Here is a 5,328-nt window from a genome sequence, read left to right on the forward strand (position 1 = left end):
TTCCGTATGTGTCTGTTGGATCTAGTTGGTTCATTGTTTTGTTCAGTTCTCTTTTCTTACTTACCTTCTGTCTGGTTCTTCTATCCATTATTGAGAGTAGGGTATTGACATCTCCAACTACTATTTTAAAACTATATATTTTTCATCCAATTATGTTAATTTTTCATCATGTATTTTGATGGTTTATTATTAGGTATATAAATGTTTATAGTTGCTTTATCTTCTTACTGTATTGAAACTTTTACTAATATATAATACTCTTCTTTGCCTCTTCTAGATTTTTTTGATCTCAAGTCTATTTTGTCTTACATGAGTATAGCCATACTTGCTCCCTTTTAGTTACTATTTACATGGAATATCTTTTTCCATCCTTTCATTTTCAATCTATTTGTGTCTTTGGATCTAAAGTGAGTCTCTTGTAGACAGCATATATTTGAATCTTGGTTTTAAAAAAATTTATTCTGCCAATCTCTTTTGATTGGAGAATTTAATTCATTTATGTTTAAAGTAATTAATGATAACAAGGGACTTACTTCTGTCATTTTCCTATTTCTTTCCTATATGCCTTGTAGCTTTCTTGTCCCTCACTTCCTGCAATACTGTCTTCTTTTGTGTTTGGTTGTATTTTTTTTTGTAGTGAAATATTTAATTTCCTTTTCATTGCACTTTGTATACATTCTTTATCTACTTTTTTGTGGTTACCATGGGGATTACACTTAATCTCTTCAAGTTATAACACTCTGATTTGAATTTATACCATCTTAACTTTAATAACATACAAAAACTCTGCTCTTTTACCACTCTATTCCCACCCCTTTTAGTTATTGATGTTACAAAATTACATCTTTTTACACTGTGTCCCCCAAAACATAAGCTAGTATTTTTTTTTACTTTATTAGCCTCTTAAATTGTGTAGAAAACAAAATGCAGAGTGTCAAAGTTACACTAATGCTACCTTTTATAATTGTCCATGTATTTACCTTTATTGAGATCTTTATTTCTTAATACCTATTCAAATTACTACCGAATGTCCTTTCATTTCACCCTGCAGGATTGCTGCTGCTGCTGAGCTAAGGGCTGAAATTGACTGAAATTACTATTGTAGCCTTCGCCTGGAAGTTGCAAGCCTTCAATAGACTTCAGAGCTCCAAAACAGTTGTATCAGACAGATTCTGTCATTGTAATTGTCTAGGTGAGGAGACAGATTACTTGTGCTTCCTACTCTGCCATCTTTCCAGAATCTTCCTTGCCTGTTGATTTTTAAAGGTCTTGCAAATTGTGATGCTTCTGGACTACTGATAACTAATATCTCAACCACATGATACATTTAAGGTGAGGGTCATCATTTATAAGAGCGATGTAAACATGTATTTCAGATGTACATATTAATATTTTCAAGGAGTTTTGGCTAACTTCTAGCTATATCATTTTTTTTTTTTACATTTTAAATTTTCCTGTGGCTGACAAGAGGCTTGTATTAAGAGTCCCAAAATAACATATTTGTCATTTTGTGTGTGTGTGTCTTTACATTATTAATACCATATAGTTGCTCTGTGGTTTCTTTATGTTGTTGTTCCATTTGTGAGGGGTGATTTAACTGAAACTCAAGCACACAGTCTGTAAATCCACTTCCCCTGGGTCAAGTCCACATGCCCCAAACCGCTGAAAGTGAAATGTCTGCGGCTACCACAGCTTCTCATGGGATTCTTCCCCCAATACACCTCCCATGCTAAGTATGCAATATGGCCAGAGAATAAGTGACTGAGTGTGGGCAGTTCTTGTACTAAATAACGCTGAATCTTATTTTCATTTTCATAAGATAAATGCATCTAAATAGAACTTCTAATTCTGATTGAACAGTCTTGTTTTGGAGACTGCTAATTCAGGCCAATAGTTATGTAGTGGTAAAGCAGTGTCTTAATAGAATATTTTATGTTCCGGATTAGGTTCTACCAGCAGGGGCAGAAAGACCACCTCAGGAGGCCAGCTTCCTGCCCCCAAAAGCCTGCTTTTTTTTCTTGGCTCTCTGACTCGGTAGCGGATTTCTTGGGCCTGCATCTCTCAGTAAGATGAGATATTTTCAGTCTAATTCTCAGGGTTCAAAATTTCATTTTTTTCTTTCTCTCTTAAGGATATGTTATCTTTGTGACTGAAACAAAACGAAATCTTTATAGTCCAATGTAAAAATTTCTGTAAGCTTCTATGTTTGGCTAAAACTAGTCTCTTAGAAAAATGGGCTATGATTTTTCTTTGCTGATTATACCAGAACTATCCATTTTGCTATAATCAGCTCTGGCAATGTTGAGAGAGCTATTTAAGATTAAAGTCAATTTTTCTTTCCTGAGCTTAATAGATACCTATTTACAAAAAGACAGAGAAAGGATCATTGCATTTCCAGGAAATAGGGAAGATCATGAGACTGTGTAAATATGGTTCCAGGCAGTACTGTGACTAATAAAATTTTGTGCCATTCAGGAAATAAGAAAGCAACATGAGCAAGGTAAAGAGCAAATTAGGAATAGATTTCTTTTTAATAAAGTGTCCAAAGAATTAGGCAAGGAACATTAAGCCCCATAAGAAGAATGAAGAATAATCTGACCTGTTGAAATCACTGGAAAATGGGCAAGGTTTCTATTTAAGCAGCCAGCCTCTCCCTGTTATTACTAATGATCTCTAATACTTTTACAGCCCTTTGCAATTTACATAGAGCTTTCCTCATTGGTGGCATCTTCCTTCTTACATTCTCCCCTGGCTCCCATGGGCTTTTATAAAATCCAATCTTTGAAATGCATTTACTTAATTCCTTTCCAGTAGACAGCTTCAAATCCTTTATGGAACAAGACAGGGTCAAATTGAAAAAAAAATCATTCAAACAAAGATAAGAATGACTGATATTGTTTAATACGTGACCTTTCCAGAGGCATTTGTATTTTACCAGAAGATAAGGGCTTGAGTTAAGCAGATGAATCTCCAATTCTGTAAGTCAGGCGGCAAGAGAGGTTTTTCTGAGGGAAGTGAGGCCATAGCACCTGGAAGTGTCCTTTTTGATATCCCCCCATCAATAGTTCCATCTTTAGGAAGCCTTTTTGCTTGCTGGCAAGATATTTCTTTTTCTGGCTCTGCATAGCTGATAGCATACGTGCCTTAGATTGGTTTAATTTAATTAAGTAGAGTCTAGATTTTCAAATTATCCAAAAATACAGAATCTTGGAATTTTAGAGGTTTGGGGAATCTCAGAGTAATTGTGGCTAAACCCTTTATTTTATAGATAAGAAAATTGAGGACAAGAAATCCTGAATCATCCTGATTAGTTAGAACCACAAGATCAAAATGCTTTAATAATCAAGGAAGCTGATAATGTGAGGACTAAACTTACAGTTGGCCAAGAAAGTCTCTTAAAGCCGGGCGCGGTGGCTCACGCCTGTAATCCTAGCACTATGGGAGGCCGAGATGGGTGGATGGCTCGAGGTCAGGAGTTCGAGACCAGCCTGAGCAAGAGCGAGACCCCGTTTCTACTAAAAATAGGAAGAAATTAGCTGGCCAACTAAAAATATATATAGAAAAAATTAGCTGGGCATGGTGGTGCATGCCTGTAGTCCCAGCTACTCGGGAGGCTGAGGCAGAAGGATTGCTTAAGCCCAGGAGTTTGAGGTTGCTGTGATCTAGGCTGACGCCACGGCACTCACTCTAGCCTGGGCAACAAAGTGACACTCTGTCTCAAAAAAAAAAAAAGAAGAAAGTCTCTTGTGTTGTATTGTTGTTATATAGACCTACAGGCCAGGTGCAGTATATTTTTGTTGTCATTGCTCCATAAATCTAACTGAACTATTAGATTAGTGAAAAAGTAATTGCAGTTTTAGCATTGCAGAAGTTTGCTATTTGATATTGGAATACATTCTTAAATAAATGTAGTTATGTTACACATCATTTTAATGCGCATTTATCACTTTATGCTTTTTTGCTTATTATTTATTTAATGACATTACTTGCTGTTTATTTTATATTTATTTTAGACTATGGAAATAATGGTAGACAAAAAGCAGATTCGAGCGCTTTTGTTGTTCGAGTTCAAAATGGGTTGTAAAGCAGTGAAGACAACTCGCAACATTAATGACGCATTTGGCCCAGGAACGTCTACCAAACATACAGTGCAGGGGTGGTTCAAGAAATTTTGCAAAGGAGATGAGAGCCTTGAAGTTGAGGAGTGCAGTGGCCGGCCATCGGAAGTTGACAATGACCAACTGAGAGTAATCATCGAAGCTGATCCTCTTACAACTACATGAGAAATTGCTGAACAACTCAAACTTGACCATTCTGTCATTGGGCAATTGAAGTCAATTGGAAAGGTGAAAAAGCTTGATAAGTGGATGCCTCATGAGCTGACTGAAAATAAAAAAAATCGTCATTTTGAAATGTCGTCTTCCATTATTGGAAGCAACAAACTATTTCTCAATCAGATTGTGATGTGCAACGAAAAGTGGATTTTATACAACAACCAGGGCCGACCAGCTCAGTAGTTGGACCAAGAGGAAGCTCCAAAGCACTCCCCAAAGCCAAACTTGCACCAAAAAAAGGTCACAGTCGCTGGTGGTCTGCTGCTGGTCTCATCCACTACAGCTTTCTGAATCCTGGAGAAACCATTACATCTGAGAAGTCTGCTCAGCAAATCAATGAGATGCACCGAAAACTGCAACGCCTGCAGCTGGCGTTGGTCAACAGAAAGGGCCCAGTTCTTCTCCACAACATCGCCTGACAACACGTCGCACAAACAATGCTTCAAAAGTTGAAAGGATTGGGCTACAGAGTTTTGCCTCATCCACCATATTCACCTGACCTCTCGCCAACTGACTACCACTTCAAGCATCTTGATAACTTTTTGCAGGAAAAATGCTTCCACCACCAGCAGGATGCAGAAAATTTTTTCCGAGAGTTTGTTGAATCCCAAAGTATGGAGTTTTATGCGACAGTAATAAACGAACTTATTTCTCATTGGCAAAAATGTGTTGATTGTAACAGTTCCTATATTGATTAATAAAGATGTGTTTGAGCCCAGTTACAATGATGTAAAATTCACCCACTTTAATACATCCGAGCATATTCCAGTGCCTATCAAGTTGTTATTTTCATCTAGTATAATCATTACCTTATAGCCCTAGATTAATCGTTATGACTTGCATTAATCTTTTATATTATAATTCTTTATCATATTTATGACACTAAATATATAGCAGAGGCCGGGAGTGGTGGCTCACGCCTATAATCCTAGCACTCTGGGAGGCCGAGGTGGGTGGATCACTCCAGGTCAGGAGTTCGAGACCAGCCTGAGCA

The 5,328-nt window shown here is 37.2% G+C and overlaps 1 pseudogene; it reads left to right on the top strand.

The window, feature by feature from the left end:
• The first annotated feature begins 4,016 nt into the window (after positions 1 to 4,016).
• On the top strand, positions 4,017 to 5,032 carry LOC123636515 (annotated as a pseudogene).
• Positions 5,033 to 5,328: the final 296 nt, after the last annotated feature.

This window comes from Lemur catta, chromosome 4 (assembly GCF_020740605.2).
Source record: "Lemur catta isolate mLemCat1 chromosome 4, mLemCat1.pri, whole genome shotgun sequence".
Lineage (NCBI taxonomy): Eukaryota > Metazoa > Chordata > Mammalia > Primates > Lemuridae > Lemur > Lemur catta.